Source organism: Pongo abelii, chromosome 6 (assembly GCF_028885655.2).
Source record: "Pongo abelii isolate AG06213 chromosome 6, NHGRI_mPonAbe1-v2.0_pri, whole genome shotgun sequence".
NCBI lineage: Eukaryota > Metazoa > Chordata > Mammalia > Primates > Hominidae > Pongo > Pongo abelii.
Window position 1 is genome coordinate 45,835,815 of NC_071991.2, and position 25,129 is coordinate 45,860,943.

At 36.6% G+C, this 25,129-nt stretch overlaps 1 protein-coding gene and 1 long non-coding RNA gene across 3 annotated transcripts in view; both read right to left on the bottom strand.

The window, feature by feature from the left end:
- Positions 1 to 25,129, bottom strand: part of POU6F2 (POU class 6 homeobox 2) — a 434,029-nt gene that overhangs the window by 354,208 nt on the left and 54,692 nt on the right. The gene's annotated exons all lie outside the window — the stretch shown is intronic.
- On the bottom strand, positions 6,016 to 23,705 carry LOC129060665 (uncharacterized). The gene is made up of 3 exons (XR_008527521.2): positions 23,284 to 23,705; positions 7,971 to 8,114; positions 6,016 to 6,149 (listed from the first exon to the last, which is right to left on the bottom strand). It is a non-coding gene; the product is annotated as an uncharacterized LOC129060665 (long non-coding RNA).

A 25,129-nucleotide genomic window follows, 5' to 3' on the forward strand; every position in this document is an offset into this window, starting at 1 on the left:
CTCCCATCAGCCCTTGTGACCAAGAGCAATGCACCACATTGGAAGCAAATGTGCTCTTGTGAATCTCCATTATAAGCAACTCCATGTGTTCACAAATTATTTTGGTCCAGGGTAGATTTTGTGAAAATGAGGCATTTTCCTAGTTTGCAAAAACTAAAGATAAACTATTTCTGAGGCCCAGTCCCTAAACAGCCAATTTGCAATAAAAAGAAACAAACCTAAGAAGAGAGATGTAATAACATCACAACCATTTCTTCAAGATCTTTTTGAGTTGACTAGGTTGCTGGCCAGATCTTTAGAAGCCCTGATTTTATCTCTGCTTGTTTTAGCTCCTGTTTCCTCTGTGTAACTTGAGGGAGAATGTTCTAATTCCTTGACTATGTCATTTCCTTGCATATTCTCCTGTCTTTTAATTTTGATTTGGGGAGAAAACATGAAGTTTGTTTTTCCCTTGGTGAGCTGCTCCAAGTAGTAGTCCCATTACTGCAGCCATGAACCTCTGAGCCAGTAACCCGGACCCCAGGATGAGATTGTCTGACAGTGGTGTTTTAAGGTTCTAGCAAATTTTATCCATTCATTTAACTTAGAGTATTTCTCTTTTCTTTTCCTGTTGCTTAAAAAATAAATACAAAAAAAAAAATGAAAAAAACAGAGCACTTTCTCCTGGACTTTCGCAGGCAATGTTGATACATTCTCATAAAGTGGGTACCAAGAGGCCCTTTCTTGAGCATAGTTTTGGAATTTCAATTCAAGACAATGATATACTTCAGAAGTTTTTCTCATGTTTCTTTTTATATACTGTGTTTCTTTGGAATTTATATTCTAAGCTGACTCAAGGATAAAATCAAGATATTCATGTGAGTTTTCTGGTCTCTGGAAATAATTTTTTTTTCTGTAAAAATGCAATTAAAATTCAAAATTTTCGGCTGTCTTATGAAAATCAAGAATAGTTAATTAGGGGGTTAAAATATAAACATCTAATCCATAATAGCTTAAGATGGCAGTATCTTTTCTCTGGGGAGCAGAAAGTTTAGAAATCTGATTAGCATTGCTAATCAACACAAATCCTTTCGGCACACAGTTATTATATAGCTATGTAGCCAAGCCTAATTAATATTCCAGAGTGCCAGTCAAGTTTCATTTTTATTCATTTGATCTATGAACTTTCTCAAGTAAAACACTGATTGGGGGGCTATAATTGGCCCCTAGAGGGGATGATGTATTTTAAAAAGTAGAAGAAAAAAAAAAAACACTCAATTCCTATGCTGTAAGCAATTTCATGTGGATATTAACTGAAATAGCTTGCCAGTGGCAACTCAGTTTAAACAGCAGCTTTGAATGTTACTTCTCTGCCCTGCCTTTATTTGTGGTTATAAACATATTGAAAAAAGAATGGACAACAGGGTATCTGTGATCAAGCAATAGTACCAATAGTATAAGCATGCAATAATATATTATGTACTGTTAATAGATCATAAAGCTTTTGTGCTACGTGCTATTTCCAGTATACAGAAACATTTTGTTATAGCGAGCACTTCTTTGTAAGGGTATTTGTTCCAATGAGATTTTACCTGAATTTGCTCACTTAAAAGTAGTACTTTTAAGTTACCTGTATCATATTTAAAGGACTAATTTCAGTCCTTAAATTTCTGAACCAACATGTTCAGCCAGTTTTCAACTGTGCAGACACATTGACAAGGGCTGGCTACTGCTTTGGGTTTAATACACAGGTGAGAAGTCAGGTACTTACAGAACTATAGAACTAGAAGGGTAAGAACAGAGGTCATCTGAATCCCATCTATAGCAACTATCATCCCTGCCTGAGGACTTCTAATGATGAAGAAATCACCACCTTCTCAACAGGCCACATTTAATTTTGAACAATTTTAGCTATTTTATAATTCTTCTTGCATCATGATAAATTCAGTTCCCTAAAGCTTCCACCCATTGGGGTTTGGTAAGCCCTCTGAAACCACCCAGAATAACTCCAGTCTTTCTCCAACATTAAAAAAAAAAAATCTGCCGATATTTGCAGATATTGGAAATACCTCCCATGGCCTTCTAAGTGTTCATTTCTGCAGGTTGACTGTTTCATTGTTCAGTCCTTGCATGATATAATTGTGAAACCCTTTATCTTCCAAGGGTCATCTGAATGTACTATAGTTCTCCACTGTCCAAACTGAACGCTCTTCACTCTGAAGACCATACAATGCCATTTTGTCTGTCTGCCTATATCTCTATATCTATTTTTTATCTGCACCTATATCTAATGTATTTAAGTATCTACAATTATGATGCATCTATAAAATATGAAAATTCATTATTTTAATATTTGTTGAATGAATTATGCAGAGAACCACTAACAACAACAGCAAAAAGGACAAAACCCTAAATGGTTGGTCATATTTTGGTCATATAACTAAAAGGTCACATTTTTCTTAATCTGAGTAAAGGTAAAACTCTTCACTTTCATTTTACCATCCACAGAAATCTAAATACTAAGAATAATTCATAAACAACTTCTCTCAAGAAAAAAAAGAAATTGGTGTTGGAGCTAAAATGCTACCATGATAATCCTGCCTAAATGTCTTCATGATGTTTCTGAGGTCAAAAAATTATTAGTAAAACTTCATCTCCTTGTGGGGCCTCACAAACCTAAAACTGATATGTTGGGACCAAAGTAGCAGACATTCCCAGAATTGTTTTTAGAATTAATAGTATCCAAACAATTGTGTAGTGATAATTGTTTAACAGCTAGCCTCCTGGGGACAAAAGTATACATATATACGCATATACACATTTATCAAAAATTGATATACAGAATGCATAACACAATCTACAAAAATAACAAAATATACAATTTATTTAAAATTTTTTACACATATAATTCTGTGACACACTATTTCTTACAAAATCCACTATCAGTTTTTATAATTCTATGACCAATGATAGTGTTATAAAATCAGACTTCAAATAAATGTTTGATTGCTATCTGATTTAGCAAGAAGTCATTCACTCCATTGACAAACATTCTGTGTGCATGTTGATTGTTATTTTCATTTATGTCCACAAGATAAAAGTAAAATAACAAAGATATATATTAGAGCTTCACTCATTTATCAATGATGTAAGTGATTTCCTTGAAGAATTATATAATATCTTTTGATTACTATAAAGCTATTTTCTAATTTCTTTGTGCTATTAATAGTATAATACCTATAGAGACAACACACTTTTAACTTTCATCTGTATTATTGGTATTTTCTCCATCACTTTTCTCAAGTTTAGACAATCAACCAAACAATAAATAAGGCATTTGCCTATTTCCATAGTGTAAATACTCTCTCCCTGGCTAATTTAAAGCTACCAACATGATATAATTTAATGTAGCAATGGGAAAAGACATATAATAGCACATCATTATGTAGTATTCCTACCAAGCAGATGCAATAAATGTAAGTAATCTCAAGAGGATAGAAACCAACAAAATAAAGTAAAATATTTAGAACATGATCAGTTTTCATATTTTTAGCTTTGTTTTTAATATAATTCATATAATTATAATTATTCATATAATTCATATAATTATATTCATATAATTCATATAATTATTTTCTTTTCTTTTTTTTTTGAGATGGAGTTTCACTCTGTCCCAGGCTGGAGTGCAGTGATGCGATCTCAGCTCACTGCAACCTTCACCTCCCAGGTTCAAGTGATTCTCCTGCCTCAGCCTCCTGAGTAGCTGGGATTACAGCCGCCTGCCACCAAACGCAGCTAATTTTTGTATTTTTAGTAGAGACGAGGTTTCGCCATGTTGGCCAGGATGGTCTCAAACTCCTGACCTCAGGTGATCCGCCCTCCTCGGCCTCCCAAAGTGTTGGGATTACAGGCATGAGCCTCTGCGCCCAGCCAATTATATAATTTAATTCTTAATAGCAGCTGTATTTAACAATTAGCTCACAAAATTCCTAAAAATGTAGCAATTATCTCTCACAAGCCAGCATGAGCTGGCTCCAGGACACCACTCATGGTAGACTTAGGGAGATATGTAATTTTTCAAGAGCTACTTCGATCTACTAGACGCCTCTCTGAGCTCTGGAATCACTGATTCGAATCAGAAATATCACTCTAAATTTAAAGCCAATATAACTTCATCAGTAATGCTACCTATACTATTTACATTTTCCACTGTGTAATAGGTATAACAGACATACAGCTCTAACATTTATTCCATCAATAAATTACAGTATAAATTATACTATCAAACTAAACAATACTTTTTACCAATCCTATAAAAATGTTGTAAGCTCATACACCAGGACTAACTTAAGAGAATAAGCTAAAATTTCCATCAAGCAAGTCAAAGGATGCCTCATTGGATGCAGGGTCACATTATGCTACCACTCATCAGGCAGAATTTATTCCTTTCCAAAGACCAACTCAGGTGAGACATCAGTGTCTTGGATCAATACCCAGCACATACAACTGTGGTGCTTTCATATGAGTGTTAAAATGGTAATAATCGTATATGGAATTATTCTTACTTCATTCAAAATTAATAACTGGTTGAGTGTGGTGACTCACACCTATAATCCAAGCACTTTGGGAAGCTGAGGTTGGCAGTTTGCTTGAGCCCAGGAGTTCAAGACCAGCCTGGGCAACATGGCAAAGTCTCTACAAAAAATTAGCCAGATGCAGTGGCAGCACATGTCTGTAGTCCCAGCTACTCAGGAGGCTGAGACAGGAGGATTACTTGAGCTCAGCAGTTTGAGGCTGCAGTGAGTCATGATCACACCACTGCACTCCAATCTGTATGACAGAGTGAGACCCTGTCTCAAAAGGTAAACACAAAAGCAAAACTAAAAACTAATAATTAGCAGCAAAATTGGGACACCCAATTTACAGACAACTAAAGACTCCCAAGAAGTTTTTGTTGTTGTTATTGTTGTTTGCTTACAATTGTATACTTAACGTTTTCCTCTAGTTTTGATTGGGAAATTCTTCTACTAATGTTTCACAAAAAGATATACTTTTTGTTGCAAATTATCACCTAAAAACATCTCAAGAATGCATATAAATCTGTTTGTTATTGCATGCTCCATACACAAACTTCTCCACATATTTATTTCATTGGTTAATGATTGTTTTATCTTTATCTAAAAAGAGAACATTAAAACTAGAATCTGTAGATAGATACTAAAGACTCCTCTCATATGGTTAGTGTAATAACCAAAAAAAAGCTTCCTCTTGGGGAATGCATTCACTGTATCTCATAATTTCTCTGGGCAAATGAAGACATCTCTAGGAAATATTCCCTGGGTGTACACAACCAGCCTAGGCTGGGGGAACATGATCAAGTTTCTGGGGACGTGGCACAGGGTACCCCAGAGCCTCCCCTGGGCCACAGATCAGAGGTGTAGACCCCTAGGGAGAGACACAGGTCTCTCTGGATGCTGTGTGGGAGCCATTGCCATGAGCGGTCCAGCTGAGGTCGAAGGAAAGAAAGAGGGTTGACCCCTGGTAATTTACACTGCTGGTTCCTAGTTAAATCTCAACCAGCACCCAGGCTAGTATAGAAATTGGGATCATTAAAGGAGAGAAAAAAAGGGAAAGAGCAAAAAAAAAAATAATAATAATCGAAGGGAAACATTTCAACTTCCTTACACTCCCTCCTCCCAAAACTGCATCTAGACACTCCATGCCAAGACTATGCAAGTCCCTTCACTCTTCTGATTATCAGCATAACCAGATGAGGTGGTTACTATGGTCGCCCTCATGTTACACATGAGGATCCCATGTTAAATAACAGTTTAATGGCCAGGCTGGAGAATTGAGAGCAATTTCAGAATCACAGTTATAGCCCATTGTGTTGAAACCATCTGTTCCTACAGATTTACACTCTACCCTTTCCACCTTGCTCCGTGTTCTGGGAGGCTGATCTCTGTGGACTCTATCAAAGGCTTTTCTTGCTCTGCTGTTTCCACTTGGGTTTTGTCAAAGGAAGGGGAGAGAGAATAAAATTGGAACATTTATTCCTTTGTCTCTTTTCTGGTGGAGTCTTCTTGGGGATGGCTGCATACCACAATACAGGTGAACTTTTTCATCTGACTCTCTCCTTCTGGGTTTCGGTGTCTGCTTCTCCCTGGTCCCTTTCGGGTAAAGAGAGAGGACAAGAGCCCAAGGGTGATAAGGACACTGCATTACTTATGCTTGTGTGTTGTAGGGGGTGGGGGGTGGTTCCACTATCCCTTGTGTTACCCTACATAATACTCAAAATTTTGTAAATAGTACCATTATTAAACTTTCCTCAGTTTACCCAGTTTAAGTATGCCATCTCTTTCCTGCCAGAATCCTGACTACAAAAATACTATAATATTCTGCCATGTATAAACAAATTGTTGGTCTTTAGATAACTAGCCAATTCAAAAGAAAATATTTTTCCCATCATACTTTTGTTAATATGTTTTATTTGCTCTTATCTAACAGTCTACAAAAGTTGAAAAAACATGGGAAAAAATAATACTGATGTCTTTTTTTAATATGAAGAGCTCATATGAAACAATAAGAAGGTGGGCACAGTGGCTAACGCTTGTAATTCCAATACTTTGGGAGGCTGAGGTGGGAGGATCATTTGAGCCCAGGAGTTGGAGACCAGCCTGGGCAATGCAGGGAGATTCTGTCTCTACAAAAATTTAAAAAATTAGCCAAGCACGGTGGCACACGCCTGTTGTCCCAGCTACTTGGGAAGCTAAGGTGTGAGAATTACTTGGGCCCAGAAGGTCAAGACTGCAGTGAGCTGTGATCGCACCACTACACTCCAGCCTGGGCAACATAGTAGGCCTTGTCTGAAAAAAAAGAAAAAAAAAAAGGAAAGAAAGAAAAAGAGAAAAGGTGGATTTCCCAGCAAAAGAAGTGAAAAATAGGCAATTCACAGAAGAATTACCAATGGTCAAAAATCACAATAAGAGTATTCAAGCCTAATTAGTAATCAAAGACAGGCAAAGTAAAAGAAATACTATTTCTCCTGTACCAAATTTTTCAACACCAAAAATACTGATAAAAATCAGATTTGGTGAAGGAATCAAAAAACAGACAGTCTCAAATACTGTTCAGGCTTGAAACACTGTTCATAGTTGTATAAATTTGCATATCCTTTCTGAAGGGCCTTAAAATGTGAATACCTACTGATTTAGTAATTCTACTTCTATTAATTTATCCTAAGAAAATGATTAAAGGTGAAAAAAATAGTTTTATCTACAAAAATGTTCAATTTTAAACATTGGAAACAATCTAACTGTCCAATAATAGGAGTTTAATTTAATAAATGATAGCATGCCCATATGAGCAAAATACTTCACATCATTTAAGCTATTGCTACAAAATATGTCTGCATAGAAAAAATGTCCAATACTATAGTTTCAATAAAAACAAACTAAATATGAAAAAAGCAAACTACAAACCCATTTTATTACTGCATGACTATAGATTATTACAGCATAGTTATAGCATTAGGTTGTAGATTATTACACATCATCTGGAACATGGAGGGGATGTTGTGGGTGTTTGAAATTTATTCTGAGTTCAACAGGAAACCACCATAAGTCTCCAAGTAGTAGAGAGCAACAATGCTCATAATGGTATCAACTCTATATTACCTAAGGTCTAATAGCCAAATCCTGGTAAATATCTGCCTCATGGAGTTTCTGTAAATGACAATACTTTGAAAATGCTAGTCTATGTAATCGTTATCATCATCACTATAAAGAACATCTGGAAATAGTAAAGCTGAGTGTGTAGATGCACTTGGATATCTATTGTATTATGAAATTCTTATAATTGGGATTTAAGGAAGAGCTTTTGTGAAAAGTTCTGCAGACTGGCATTTCATATTGCATCTTTGCGTCACACACCATGATCTACAGAGAGTGATTACAAGCACTGAGATTAACCTGTTCTGGTACCCTACCCACCTCCCCACTTGGGAACATCCCTGGCTGTACTGTGTGTGAAGGCTGGCATCCAACTAGGTTCCATCTTGGCTTTCCATGTATCCCCTGGGGGACTGGAGGGCTGGAGGATATTGATTCAGGAAAACAAGATTCCAGGCTAGAATTCTTAGAATAGTGAAAAGAATTTAGAACTAAGTTCATGACTTTTTCTGTTAATAAAAACTTCTTAGTCTGGCTACTATTTGAACAACACATAGCAATTAAGCACATTTTAGTTTACTGAGTCCATGCTTAGAATAAGTACAGATAATTCTGAGTCTTAATGGGATCTTTTGCACCACCCCCACTTTCATCAACAGAGCCAGAAATTCTTTGTATATCCTTCCATCTAAAGCACCAAGAATACTTATTCTTGCCTGTGCTGAGACTTCTTGATAGATATTATCACACATGGGGAAATGTGGAATCAACTTCTACAGGAATTCAAGACACTTGAAGAGCGAGTCTCTTAGATAAAACCAGAAAAAAAAAAAACAACCTGAGGTTAAAAAAAATCCTAAAACATAGAATTTATTTAATTTAAAAATATTTATAGAAAATTGTGATGTAGATGATCTTCTTATAAATAACAATTACATGAAATATCTTCAAACACACCAACTTGTTTTTCTCAGCCTATCTGTTCTAGAATGTCTAGAGGTAGACATAAAGAGTCGGAAATGGTTTATTATAACGGAAATTTCTGTCTGATACTACCAAAGAGAAATGTATTGAGCTTAATATGTTAGGTTTGGGAAATCTATTTTCATTTGCTATAACCAAAGGTCTATCATAAGTGTGACATGGTGGACTTCTAGATTCCATCTGCCCTCTGCTCCTGATGCCCTAAAATAGACTTCATGTTTTATATGCTTATTGAGTAAAAACCCAGATTCCAAAATTTAAACTAAACCTCTTAATGTCTGTGAGGAAAATAAAAGTGATAAAAAAGGTAACCTTCAGGGGAACTAAACATGCAAATATCTGTAAGATATTGAGCTATGCTCACTAAATGTTGCAGACATTATCTCCCATTTAACTCTGCTTCAAACAAGATCTTCTGATCCATTCAAATATCTCTTCACTAGTAAGAAGACACTGTCTCCAAAGTGCTTTTTTTTAAGTTTATGAGAGAGAAAAGAAATAGATATGTAGAAGTAATATTACTTTTGTGGTGATTATAAAACCTGTCCATTAATTTGTTGACACTCATCAAAAGTAGAGTTTAATTCCCCTCTTCTCAAATATGGAACAGCCTTAATGACTTGACTCTCTAAAAGTAGACAGTGGTGGAAATGATGCTGTTGACTTCCAAGGCTGGGTTAGAAAAGTCTAGTTTATGAAAGCCAGAGTCAATGTAGTGCCTCTTCCCTTCCCCCTCCCCTGTCTCTCCACGCTTGCCCTGGGAACCCAGCCACCACCTTGTGAAGAAGCCCAGGTACATTGTGAGGAAGCACATGCAGCTACTCTTGCCACCAAGCCCAGAAAAGGTTCCAGCCACCAGGGAGATCAATCACAAGACTCGTGTGAGAACAAGCCTTCAAATGATTCTAGCCCTCCACCCCAAACCTGCCACAGCTAACACTAAGTCAGACAGAAATGCACTGTCTCTACCAGGCTTGCCAAAATCGAAGATTTGTAAGCAAAATGAATGTTGTCATCATGTAAACCTCTGTGTTCTGGAGTGGGTTTTAGTGCAGCAATAAATAATGGGAGCAACCCTATAAATATCCCTATAAAGTACAGCATCTGTACTTTAAGAATCAGCTGTACTTCAAATAACACATTAGCAGAGGACACGTAGGGCTGGTGGTAGGTGCTCCCACCGTGTCTCAGGCTAAGCAGGGGGAATGAGCGGCAGCTCCAGAATTTCGAGCCTATCTAGTTTTGCTCTAGCTTTCCCAGTTTTGCTCATTCAGAAGGTAGATCTCAGTATTTGTCATTAACACTCTTCCTGGTCCTACCCCTTTTCCCACAAGGAAGCCCTAATTCTTTACTTCCCTTTAGGTAATCATAGCTGGACATAACTCTTTTCACTGTATATTTGTCCATGATGTTTGCCCTACCTGGGATGCCTTCTCTGTTCTAACCTTGAAATATCAGTTTTAGAAAAATGTCTTATCTAAGTGAAGCCTGGACGTCATGAACATACCAGTATAGGGGTTCGCCAGTACAGGGGTTCTCTAGCTCCAAGTAACACAAAACTACCCTGGCTTACTAAAGCAAAAACTAGAAAGAGAGAGAAAAGAATTTGTTGTAAGGGTTTAGGATGGATCACAGAATTCAAGGAAAAAGCTAAAGATCTAGTTTTCTCTGAAGAGATAGTAACCAAGACTCTTCCAGGAATCAAGGTGGTAAAAACCAGTGGACATTTTCTAGGGGAACCACCTGCTAGACACAGCCTCATGGCTTTTCAGTCTTTGGATCACTCAGTTCAAGAATTAGCTTCCCAGGAAAAACCACCTTATTGTCTACTTTGGGCCATGTAACATCTCTTTGTCTAGGGGAAGATGGAGTGTCTTGATTGATCGTCCCACCAAGACTGTATCCAATGGGAGAGGAGTTATTTGCCGAAGTCACATCTACATATTGTCCATCCAGTGTCCACTACAACAGGTGATGCTACCAACAAAGTCATGATCTCTCATTATTCATCCCTCTAGCTTCTGTCACTTCTCTTTTAGAACACTTCTCACAATGACAAATTATTAAATTTCTGGATAATCATTGCTTAGGATTTGAGTTTCCTATGAAGTCCACAAGAGGAGGGACCAATTCTGTCTAACTTCTCACCATAGTCTCAGCACCTAGTCCAATACTTAGCACAAAGGTGCTCAATAAATATTTGTTGGATATGTGAAAAAGCACTTTATCTTTGTTTTGTTATTAATATTTGTTGATAGATACAGTTTACACCACAGAACAATGTTTTGGTCAACAACAGACTGCATATATCATGGTGGTCCCATAAGATTATATCTTATTTTGTACTGTACGTTTTCTATACTTAAACACACAAATACCAATGTGTTACAATTGGCTACAGTATTTGTACAGTAACATGCTATACAGGTTTGTAGCCTAGGAGCAATAGGCTGTACCATACAAACCCAAGTGTGTAGTAGGCTCCACCATCTAGATTTATGTAAGTACACTCCATGACATTCGCACAATGATGAAATTGCCTAACAACACATTTCTCAGAATGTATTCTTGTCATTAAGTGACACATCACTGTATGTGTGTGTGTGTGTATATATGCACACGCATACATATATAAACATATATATATATTTACCTCTGTCCCTAGATAGGAGAGTAGACTCCTGTGGGTAGAGTCTATTTTCCCTTAATATTCAGTAAATATTGGCCAAGTATGGATGATGTCCAGAAACATCCAATTCAGAAGCAGTTCAATTCAAAAAACATTTATCTGGCACTTAATATATGCAAGATCTATTATCTGTCCTCTAGGGGCTAGCTACCCAGCAAGGAGGCAGACAGATGCACAAGTCATGATAATACTAGGCAAACAGTGGAAATGGCTGCAAAAGAGGCTGTAAAAAATGAGAAAGTAGTTGGAAAGCAGTGGAAGGCAAGAGTCATTGCAATGTTGGAAATCAAAAAGCTTAGCCAGAATATTCTGACCGTAAGAAAGGGGGAAGAGCAACTGGGGACACACTTAATAGGTATTAATTTTTGAATAAATTAACCTCTCAATAAATTCATTATAAGAGACTTAGACAGTACGTCAAGATATTAAATGGTTATTTGCACCTGGTCCTTTCACCTAATTGAAACTGAAGTGTTATTAGCTAAGAATGTACTGCTCTGATGATTCTGCAGATTTTTTCATAAAGGCTGATAGCTGATAAGAAAAAAGAAATACATCTCTGGAGGATCAGAAGACCAAAAAATAAAGTGTCCTTCCAAAAGATAGTGTAAAAGTATTGCCATTTTCATGAGCACATTATTGTAAAGAAAGCCTTAGAGTGAGGAAGCCTATTTTAATATTTTTAATTAAAAAGGTAAGCTACTCTTTTGTTTTAAAATTTTTTAATTGACTAATAATAACCGTATATATTTATGAAATACAGTGTGATGTTTTGTTATATGTATACATTGTGGAATGATTAAATCAAGCTAATGAACACATCCATCATACCACATACTTATTTCTTTGTGGTGCAAACATTTAAAATATACTCTTTTGAGAATTTTGAAATATATAATACATGATTATTAACTATAGTTACCATGCTATTATTAACTATAGTCCCTGAAACATATTCCTCCTAACAAACTTTCTACCCTTTGATCAACATCTCCCCTTTCCTCACCCTAATCCCACAACCTGCAAATTCTCAGGGATGTCAAAGACCGTAAAAATTTCAAGGACCCCAAGGAAGGAAGATGTTTGAACCACCATGGAACATATAAGAGAAATCTGTACCAAAAAAAAAAAAAAAAATCTTGCCTAGAAAAAGCAATTCTTCTCTTAAGTGCTGACTTTTAGTCAGGACTGATTAAGAAAAGAATACACAGCCTGGCGTGGTGGCTCACACTTATAATCCCAGCACTTTGGGAGGCTGAGGCGGACGGATCACCTGAGGTCAGGAGTTTGAGACCAGGCTGGCCAACATGGTGAAACCCCGTCTCTACTAAAAATACAAAAATTAGCTGGGTTTGGTGGCAGGTGGCTGTAATCCCAGCTACTCGGGAGGCTGAGGCAGGAGAATTGCTTGAACCCAGGAGGTGGAGGTTGCAGTGAACCAAGGTCGTGCCATTGTACTCCAGCCTGGGTGACAGGAGCAAAACTCTGTCTCGAAAAAAAAAAAAAAAAGAACGCACTTAACTTTTATAAAAATATGAAAAATTGGAAGATTTAGTTGCAGAGTGCACTCTAGATGGTGGCTGGAAATGAATGGTGTGGAAAGGCGGGTCAGAGCTGGGTGAGAGGCTCAGTAAAAAAGGCTAGACCCAATTCATGCCATAGAATGAAGATGTGGATTTTCATTCCTATGTACAATGTAGCCCAACCTTATATTTGTTTTCCCAACATCATTCTTTCCACGCTGACACTGCTCAGGGGTGCAGCCAAGTGGAGACAGATTTAAGTTTGGTTACCTAATGACAAAACCACAGAGGGAACACTAATAACATCTGGGACATCTAAGGGGTGATACAGCTATAAATTCAGTGAGGAAAGTCAAAACTGTCACATTATATGAAGAGGATGATCATTGCCACTGGCTTAAAAGAGAGTTTGTCTCTTCTACTTAACATTAACACAAACATGTACATTAATTCAATCTGAAACCATGATTTAATATTTTTCAATATCACAATATATTTATTGACATTGATTGACACATGTTAAATGAGTGGTTTTAGAAGTGCCAATGATTTCTAAGAAATGAGCATAGGGCATGAATATGTAATTAAAAATGTGTGGGGTTGCCATGGCAACAACAACAATAACAGAAAGATGTTCCTTTACTGATTCTGATGACTTTGTTGTATATAAGAGGAACTAGGTTTTACGAATCTCAACCAACATGTGTAAATATTCCCAACAAAGGTTATAACATGTTTCTTCCCAATGATGGCTCCAAATGTCAATTTAAGCTACTTAAATATTCACAGCATATTCAAACCCTTGGAAGTGTGGCACTAATAGATTTTTTTGAGGTTGCCATCTTATTTTTGGTTTGTTCCTTTTGAAAAATATATGAAAAGTGTTCATTCTTGAAGATTTGAAAATTCCAATTAAACACTGGCTGTGAAAATTCCTTAAGGAATGAGGACTCCATGGATTTCTAGTTGAAGGCATGTTCCCATGCCTAACACATAACTAACTTTTTGAGAGAAGCACTTCCATTTAGGGGCAGAAAAGAGCTCTCTGCTGGGACAGAGAAGACCCACAATCTAGTCAAATCCTTTGCTTCCAGAGCAAAGGTTATTTTCTCTACATCTAGCTTGAGTTTTGGCTTTCATGGAGAAAGCTACGTTGAGAAAACAGATCTTAACATTCAGAGCCCCTGCTGATCATTAATTTCTGATCCACGCTCCCAAGAGAACCCCCATCAGAATAAGTCACTTCTCAGACCTTGGAAAGATATGCATTGGGCTAAGAAGTGAAGGGAAGGGGCTTTCATTATTAAACACCACCATGTGCAGGCATCTTATTTGCCTTCCTTTACATAATCTTTAACATCCCATCAGATAGGTATTTTAACACTCATGTTTCAGAAGAGGAAACGGAGGCATAAGCTCATAGCCTTGTGCCTAGGTCAAGGGTGGTGATTCGAACCCAGGTTACCATCCTTCTGCAGCACCATTTTTCTAAAATCATCACAACACTTCAATGGACTGTTTCTCTCTCTCTGAAATTTTCTGTAGTTTACCCTGATTAGGTCACAAAAGCATTCTATGAAAGATCTCCGGGCATTTAACTAGAGGCAAATGCTCTGTTCCCAACATGGGCAACAGTGTGGTCAAGGCAGAGAGATAGAAGTGCTTGGCCTGGAGCTGGCAAATTCCCTTGGAGGGAGGGAGGGACAGCTGACGCCCCTGGGAGGAACTCCACCCAAAGGCAGGCTGCCCCCAGGGTATCTGACCACACCAGGAGGGAGAGAGGCATTTGCTGCCGCCCACAGACATCTGGCTTCATAGCACTTCTCAAGGCCAACATTATTTTTAAAATCGCTATTATTTGAAAGAATCACACCTTCCAACATTTTAAATTTAGAGAAGAGTGAGATGTGTAACTGCCCTGTTCCATCCTTGCTCACCACCTCACTTATGTACTCTCCATAAGATGAAGAGAGTGAACAATTGTCCCCTCTAGAACCTGCTTACAATCCATTTATGAGTCTGAATTCTTTCCTGAATGGACTTGAAGAGAAAGCAAAGACTGAAGAAGGGGTGTTGCCATTAGGAAGCAAAGATCCCCAGAACCTTTCTTTGATCAGGAGGACCCTTGGGGGCTGATGTTTCCTTATGGAGAAGCATGGTTACTTCCAAAGGCCACAATTTTTGTTGGTTTTATGGTATCTGCTGCCCAAAATTAATCAGATTCTTTCTAAACATAGCAAGTACATTTTCAACTCTTAAAGTGTGATATTCATTGAGCTCCAGTTACACTCCAGGTACTCTATAGGCTTTTACATGTGTCATTTCACTTCCAGCTCACGATTGCCCTGTGGCGTACCAGCAATACCTACACGCAGAGATGGGGAAGCTGAAGCTTCAACATGTTATTACCTTACCCAGCCAGTGAACAAGTGGTACAGCCAGACTCAAGCCCATACAACCTGACGTCAGAGCCTTGAAGCACTACTTTATAGTATAAGACAATGGCCAGGTGCAGTGGCTCATGCCTGTAACCCCAACAGTTTGAGAGACCAAGGTAGGAGGATAGCTTGAGGCCAGGAGTTCAAGACCAGCCTAAGCAACAAAGTGAGACCCCCTCTCTTGCAAATTAAAAAAAAAAAAAATTAGCTGAGTGTGATGGTACATGCCTGTAGTACCAGCCACTCAGGAGGCTGAGGTGGGAGGATCGCTTGAACCCAGGAGGTTGAGGCTGCAGCCATGATCATACCACCGTACTCCAGCCTGTGTGATAGAGCAAGACCTTGTCTCAAATAATAAAAATTAAATAAATAAATAAATAAAATGTATTGGTCCCTGAGAGAACATACGTAAAAACATAAAGTATTAAAAAAAAAGTACATAAAAATAAAAAAATAAAAAATATATAAGACAAACAAGAATTTTGGGAGGAGAATGAAGGCAGAAAAGACAGGCAGGAAGAAATAACCTAATTCATCCTCCCTTTGGACATGATTAAGAGACAACCCCTAAAGAAGAGCAATTGTGTTCCACGGCATATGCACCAAACTCTGTGATGAAAACATTGCTAATGTCATTTGTCACAAACCGCTTAATACTCCTTTCTTCTTCCCTATTTTTTGGAGATAATAGTTTTTTTCTCAAATTAGGTTTCTAACCAACAAACAACTCTTGAAAAGCATGGTTTTGAAGACTTAAAATTGCCTAAAAAGCTACCGGAAACGATCAAGTAAAATAGAATGTCAATGTATGATGCTGATCGTGGGCTATTTCAGGGTGGGATCCCCATGTCTTGTTCAGTTTTGCATCTTCAGTATCCCTCACAGCAGGTGAGCTAGGTGATCAATTCTATCTGGTGTCTTCTCTACTGAGTCCTCAGGACACAGCACAGCCCCTGCCACAGAGCAGGTGCTCAACAAATATTTATTGAATGGATCAATTCACTGTTCCATGTTGAATACATAAACTGTATTGAATAGAAAAAACTCATTTAATAAATAGGGCAAATTATGGGTTTTCACTTCTATTCTACACCATAACTACACAGTGTATATGTACCTCTCCTTTGTTTTGAAAGTGGCACAAAAGTAAGAAATACAGTTTCAAAACACTTCACAGCAAAGGAGAAAAATATAAGTGGAGACAACAGAGAGTTGATGAAAATTCCTAGGAAAAGTAATTTCAAAGATTCAATATAGAAATGATCCCAGGATATCATGGTTTTATTTTCATCAATTGTTTTATTTTGAGAGGAAAAGATTGTTCTTCTAACTTCTATAAACATGCCCCCACTAAAATAGAATGTTTCTTTGTATGGCTTTGTGACTGTCAGAGAGCAAAGAAGGAAATGTGATGAATTTTGACAGAGAATAATAATAATAATAAAAACCCTTTTATTTATTCTTTAGTACCCTCTCTGGAAAAGGGCATATATACTAAGAATGGCATAAAATGACAAATATAATGACACTGTAATTTCAAAGAGTGCAAAATGTTAAAAACTTGAAAACCATTGTAAAACAGCTTCATAATTAAATTTATATTGAAAATGTCATCACTTTTTATCTATATATTAAAGATATGAAATCAATTTTTAAAGTATTTAAAAAATAATTTCACATATATATTTGTTTCACCTGATATGCACAGTTGTGCTATTTTGCTTTTATGTTGCATGAAGTATTTCTTTATATAAGCTAATTTCAAATATTGTTAAACTAAAAGCTTTACATTATTTTTATGTTCACTTGCTAAATGTTCAAACACAGCCACATTAAAACAAACCATTTCGGCTTTCAGCCATCTATTTTTAAATTTTAAGTCATTTTTTTTTCTAGGCTGCAAAAGTGTATTACCAAATAAACTGACAAAACATCTCAGCAACTAACATAAATGTGCAATTTTAATGCCTTCTAATCACACAAATCAATATGAGATTTTTGTACTTGTGCATGACCTTTTTCAAATTATCCCCCCATTTTGGCTGAATCAGAACGAGTGTGGGCTATTTGATAAAAAACCCTAAGTGTGTGAAATAAGAGCCCTCGCTTCTTCTGCCAGACTCCTCTTGACAGAAAGATGATAGAAGCATCACATCCCTGGGAGAGTAAATGCAAACTGACAAGAGATGAGCCTTTAGATGTTGAATATAATCTTGAATTGTGCTTGAAGTGTCTTATTATCTTGTCTTTTGATGTTGAAGGGGTGGCTCATTGTTAGAAAAAGGAAAACCCTCGTGCATCTTTGCCATCTTTAAAAATTGTTTGGCCTTTAACAACTGCTTTTCCAACTAATGTCCATTTCTCCTGACAATAAATATGGCAGGTCGTCGGCAAGTGACAAACAATTTACTTTACATGCCACACTTATATGGGTTTTGAGAGCTCATGTGGAAGTATTTTAAAAAGCCCATAGAAATTAGCAGTATTACAAATGTTAAGAGGACTGAGATCTCCATGCAGATACTGATGTGAAGTTACTCATCGTGGTTATTTCCTGCTGTTTCTGGTTCTATATCTCACTGGTGCCAGATTCAAAATTCAAGTTCTTTATCATTGACTAAAAATAGCCAGAGAAATTGAAAGAGCAACAATCAGTTCTGACAGATCCCATAAAGGAAATGCACGAATACAGATTTCCAACACACATTGCAATATTCAGAATAGTATATTAAAAAATGCTTATTTCTAAGTAGGAGATCAAGATCAACAATGGGCTTGCTGCATTTTGCCTTTTATCTAAGAATCTTCAGCACGTTTTAATTTTCGCTGCCACTTTGGGTACCCCTTACCCTTTGCATCTACCATTTGTTTTGTGGTTCTTGTTTTAACTTAAAAGTTTAATGATGTTCCTGGTCAACAGGATTTCTTAGCAGCTAAATCACAGTCCTGCTAGTTTTCTGTCACCCAGCCAGATTTTGTGAAAGCTTTCAAGATCTTTTCTCAGACCTCCGTCACTCTAAGAATCCATAAGAATTCTCAAAAGGACCATAAACCGTTACAGGGTTCAGGTTATTGTATCATTATAAAAACATATTGATACACTACAGATGACAAGACGTGTAGCCACCATTCTAGGCTACTGCAACCACCTCGATGCCATCAGCAATCTCCAATGTGACCAGCTCTTTTTTTGTAAGCAGGCAGCTGTAGACATTAATTCCTTTTAGAACATGAGGCATAATTTTTAACACTTTTCTGATGGCCTGCAGATTCCAGTTGGCTTGTTAGAAAATTACTAGGAGTACAAGATATAATTAATGGGAGAAGTAAATATTCAAACTAGAGCAAAGAAATCAACTAGGCTACCTGAAAATTTGAGCAATTTCTTGGGTAAGGCTTAAGACTAAAACCTGCCTTCATCTTAGGAATCAGAATAAAATGAGCCAATCAACACTTAAAACAGTGACATATGTTCCTCCCAAAAGTTTGTGAAAGTTTTCCCTCATAATCGAGGGGATCCTTGTTCTGGATATTTACCCATTCATAGATTATAGAACAGTGTATGGATTTAATTAAATGGATCCGTTGAAATAGGAGTTTCATGCAATATTTCTTGCATGCTTTTCCTTTTGCAAATAGCAAGCGTCCTTTCTGACACATTTCTATTTTGCAATATTTTGGGAAATGAAGTAGGTATATTAAAAAAATGCAGTTTTGATGAAGTGCATTTCACTCCCCACGTGACTTCCATGTGTATACATTTTTAAATACAGGAACATGTGGGTTTCCATTTGACTTTTTATCCTCCTTTACCTTGGGTCGATTTGAGCAAAAAGTCATGTGCAATAATAATTTTTCATGCTTTTAAAACAGCTTCAAATATTTGCATTTTTAAATCATATTAACCCTTTAGCTTCTCTTCTGCTTTGACAGTGATGATTCCCTCCTGCAGGAAGTCACCCCAAATCATTAATTTGTAAAAATAAATCTTGCCATATTGGTATTAAAAGACAAATCACCACATATATGGTTATCAAGAACTGCAAAAGGAGATTAATAATACCACATTAATAGTAAATGTTTAAAATATGATTTCTTTATTGTACATCAATCACTCACTCTACCTTGATATATAGGCGCATAGAATCCTTAAAGGAATGTGTAACAAAAAATTGTGCTTAATAACTATTGAATAAAATGCTTTTGACTTAAAAAAAGAAAAGGATAAATATTTATATTGTGATATATGTCTATCCCAGAAATAGACAAATATTTAGGTTCCCAATATTTAGATCCCAAGAGTCTTCCCTAGCTTGGGTAAGTTGGTATGCTTTAAAAATACATATATTTTCTATAAGTCAAGTTGTCCAAAAACCCCAGATTTCTTTACTGAATTAAACTGCACAAATCCTGAGGAATCTTCTTGTCTCCTGTGCTCAGTAAATAGCAGCATCGAAGAAGACACTGGAACTTGGATTCTAGCCCAAGTATAGCAGAAGCAATACTACAGTATAATTAGTTTCCCTTTTTTGGTAAACTATTAATTTTGATAAATTTATCAGGGAACTATTTTTTAAATATACAGGAGAAGTACATTTAAATGATGGATGGATAGCATGAACTAAAAGAAAGCTTATTATTGTAAATAAGTCTTTGTTAGTTTTATAATAGAGAAAATACATACATACTACAGATTCAGTAAGACAATTTGAAGCATTATATGTGCATGAAGAAAATATGGAGAAAAGCAGACCATAGACACACACACAAATATTTTATACAGATAGCATTACACTTTTTTCACTGTGCACTCACAGTGCCTAAGAAAGAAAATATAGGGAAACAGAAATAAAGTATGGAAGTGGTAAGAAAATGGATAAATTTGCATTGCTATTTTAAAACACTGTTAATATCAGTCTTTAAATATGAATTTCTTGGCTTTCACAAACTTCTGTCATAATTATGCTTTTTTCCTCATTAATAGGATGAAATTAAAGAAATACAAAATATTTGGAAGGTACATCAGTCAATCCCAAGAAACACTAATTATTTTACAGCAAAAGATGAAACACTAAGAAAACTACTTAATGCCAAACAATATATGGCAGGATACACGTATACATTAAATTGTAAAACTGTTTCATGTTGGCTACCATTGGGACATCATAAGTATCCTAAAAATACCTTCATATTCTACTTCATTTGTGAGCTAAACTAACAGGTTTTATTTTGGTTATTTACTAAGAACATTTTTAACCATCTTAATGAATGCAGATTTCATTATACAGTCCCATTTTCAAATGGTCTTTTGTATAGCAAATCTCTGAAGCATTTAGTTCATGTATAATTATATTACTTAGTTTCTCTAATTATAATCTGATCATTTTTCCCTTATATTTTCAAATAGTTTTAATGGCAGTGTGGTCCTCCAATAATAGTGACTTGCTTAGACTATTAGTTAAGTTGTTCCAGGTAGCTAATTTTTTAATTTTAAAACAATCACAATATATACTTGTTACATATAAGACCTTAAAATTACTTAAGAAGGAAAATCTATAAGAGAAGTTTGGGCATGGATTTTCTTTTCCATCCTCAAATAAAATATAGACATTCATATAACATACTAGGAAATTTTTTTAAGTAGAAGCTAATTATTAACAAGCGATCTTGGGGGTATGCATCTTGGTTAGTTAGTTTTAAAAAATTATCTTGGAATACTTATAAAACAAAGTTAATTTCCATTTCTCTGCGAATGACAAACTTTCTTTAGCCTCAGGAGATCTAATATTATTCTTTCTGACCTCTGCATTCACACTAAAAGGGCTTAATCCATTTTTGATAGCTCATGAAGTGTCACAGCATAGAGTAGGAGATGTCTCCAAACAAGCCCACCCTTGTTTCATTTTTATGAAATCTGACTTTGACAATCAGGAGGTGAAAGTTTACATTGAAAAGATTAAGAATCAGATCAATATGTTTAATAATCGACCTCATCAGAAGCCCCCACATTGTGAAAGCACAGATAATCGTTTATGAATAAATATTACTTGAAGGTATTCCCAAAGAAAAGTCCAGTGTTGATAGATTTAGAAGCTCATTCAGAGTCATAGCATGACAAAGTATATGTTCAACTGCAAAATACCATATAAAAAATTAAAACAAATTATGCTCACTTGTTTCTCTCTCAAAGAAAAGACATTTGAAATTTAAAAAGATAAACATTTAAAAAGTAAGACTGAAATGGCATGAATACAAGAAAAGCTGAACAAAAACGCCAGCTAAGTACAGAACCCAGGAAGACAACAAACAAGAAAATTCCAGAGCCAGGCTGGATATTAAAGAGAAACCCATCCACCGGAGAATGGCAACTGTTACTATGAGCTTTCGCTAGCTACCTCTGCCTTTGGATATTTTTTAAAAATTTATTAACCTGACAGCGGGAAACTTTATACAGATTGCCCCCTGACAGGGTGCCAGTTTGGTATAAACACTTTGCTATCTTTTTCTTTAGCATAAAAAATCAAGAAACATGTTAAGTGGAGCCAGGTGCACATTTGGGCAAAAGTGCCTGCTTCTCCGATTGCCTCTGCATTCCCAGGGAAGGCCTGAATAATCAGGGCAGCCCAATAGCAGAACTGAACCTTCTACCCTTCCTCTTCACATTTACTTTCTTTTTAATGTGTGAATGTCTGATGTATTATTAATTCCCAAATATAAACCAGCAAGGTCGTCAATCAAAGAAAGTGCCAATTCTCTCACAAATTAACTGTTGGCTGTCTCATAACAAACAAGGTCCACTTCAAACGGTCAAGTGAAATCTTAACGTTGAAGTGGGAGAAAAACGTATTTGGTCAATTCTTGAGAAGGGGAATGCTAGCTGTATAATTAAAGCAGGTAATTAAGAGCAAAAGCAATCTTCTTAAGGGCTGAGCCTTGGGAGCTTGAATCTGGAATGCACCTCTATTTATTAATTATGACATAAACTGGGCTGAGTGAACTACAAAAACACTGTAATGCCATGTAACCTTTAAGTCAGAAACACCCAAGACATTCAAGAGACTAAAATGGGATCATTTAAAGGAGTGATGATGTGCAGATTAATCTCATTTCTAATACCTTATTTCCTGTTGTTTTTAGGACCATTTAATGACAACAACAGAATATAAGAATCACAGTAATCAAAATAAAAGGGGAGAAAAAAGTAAAACCATATCAGTATTTTGATTTGCTAATGTCCTACCATGGAGTATCCTTGGACACTGCAATATTGAACTTCCTGCTTTAAACAGAGGCCTGGCCTGAGCACCCCAGGCATAGCAAAGGGCTAGCAAAGGCAGGCACAGAGGAAGGTCCCCACTGACGATTCTGACACATATTGTGCACTGTCCCCCATTGAAGTGCACTTAGAAATGAGCAGCTCCACAAACAAATATGGTGAAAAGTTTGAATACCAGTGCCTCTCTCTATGGATTTATTTTTATTTCAAAGCTTACACATTCATGTTATTTAAAGTGGATTTATTTATCAATGCAGCATTACAGTGGTTTTTCTGGGGCAGGGTGGGGGGGAATCTACTAAACTAAAATTGTCCAAATGCACACAGCCTCTCACTGATTTTTTTTAAAATACCTCAGTGCATTAGACTTTCTTAAATGTAAGAACTGTATCCAAATGTGCATTTTTTTTTCACTCAAGTAGTCAGCAGCATGACAAGGGCTTGTTTGACTACTAAACCATAAATGATTTTTGACAAATACCTTATGCATCTCACTTACTTCCACAAATACAGGTTTCTACAGATTTCTTTTAAATAACTGTTTTTGCATAAATCTATTACTCAAATTATTTAGTTGATTTAAAAAATACACTTAATATTTCTTTAGCAAAACTTTCTTTGGTGAAAAGGGGTATAAATTTTCAATTGATATAATATAGAAACTTTTAAAAATATAGAAGCATGATACATATTTTAAATAAATATATTTCTCTAGGGAATTTACCTCATCACCTCCTAGCTAGATCTCTCTTGGGTTTAAGCTCTTGGTACTGATTACTGGCTCCAGAAGAGTTAATCAGAATATTATAAATACCCAAGGTACTGAAGCCTAGAGAGAGACGTTTAAATAAAGTAATGAAGACAGTGATCTCATAATGAAGGCCTCCACTGATGCACGGGCGTGAGGCAGCCTCACCCCCAAGTGCAGTCCTCATAATGCCCTGCAATGACCTCCACGCTGACCTGCAGAGACCACTGTCTCAAGGGGTGACAGACAATTTAGTCCTTTATCCTTTTGTCATTGAAAGTGACTCCACTGCCATAAATTCTCATCAAGCCAACTGGATGGCAATTTGAAAGAAAAAAATCTTATAATGCATGTTTCTGTGAGAAAGATCACAGAAAGGAAAAGAAATACACAATATAGTACATTCTATAGCATGGAGGAATCCCTGAGCCAACTTTAAGGCCTTTTCCAACAGCTCACAGATAAATGGCATTGAAAATACCCACTCTTACAAGTATCATTGCATGCAATTTCTTTTATCCTAGGAAAGCACAATATCAGAAGAGAAAATCAACCGCAAATTTTTGACTTTGGATGCAATGCTTATACATGGTTTTGTAGTTCCATCTCAGCTCAAGGCTCTTAGCTGTGTGCCCAATTAATGCACAGTGTAGTACAACTGAGAAGCCAGCCACTGAGACTAACACAGCCACCCAAGATAGCTGGGACTTAAAGGAAAGAAATCATGAGGTTTAACTTCAAACAATAAACATTTTCCCAGGAGAAACACTGTTAATAAATCATCTTTCAAATCTCAAATATATATGGGAGAAAATATTTAGGGCATGTTTTATGAGATCTCACTTCTTTGGCTGAGAGTGCATGGGAAAACTTTAGCGCACATATTTTTTCCAAGGATATATATTACTTTTATCCTTTCCGCGGTCATTTTCTCGACCAAGTTGTTGATGCTACCATTTGAATTTTAGCATCCAACTTGACTGAATGTGGAACACTGAATTCTTGATGGGCATAACTAAAAGCGAAGCACCACATTGACACGAGTACTATAAATGTCACTAGAGAAACACAGCAACCTCTTCCCTTTAAGATTGTTTGCCAAAGGCCAGTTTTGAGAATGGTTTCCAATATGTACATCACTAGTCACATATTAAATGACTAGCTCTATGTGGCATCACTCATCTGATCACACAGCTAAAGCCCTGTGAGACACAGCGCCAGATTCTCTGATAATCCCCCACCCCCAACCACACGCAAGCCTGTTCTCCTCTATACTGTTTCTTGCGGCTCAGAGCTTAGCATAATACAGTCACGAACTGAAAAAGGAGATAGTTATCCTACAGGCTTTAGAAGAATAAATAATGCACCACTTAATGATATCACAGAGAACTGCCTAACCACATGTTTCTCAATGAAATGTGGATTCATCTCTCCTAAGTGTACTTTAGTTTCCATGGCTGTTCAAGTTAAGCAAAATGTTACCACTGATGTAATTACTTTATAAAACACAAGGGCCCTTTTCTGAACTTTCTACTTAGGCTGGCATATGGCTTCTCCTTTCTCCTTCTGGTATTCTGAGCTGCTCAGAGCACTGAAACATTCTGCACAGTATGTTTCCCTTTGGATGCTGTTAAGTGCAGAGGTGCAATTTAAGGAGAGGCATAAAAGGCCCAATGGTTCCTGGAGTTTCCTTTGTTTATCCATAGAGGGCATCAGTATTAGCCTTTCTCCTGCAGTTTTGGGCTGAAGGTACCATACTGTGAGGAAAACAGACTTGTCCTCTGGACTGCTAATTTGAACAGTACACAGATGGGGGAAGAGG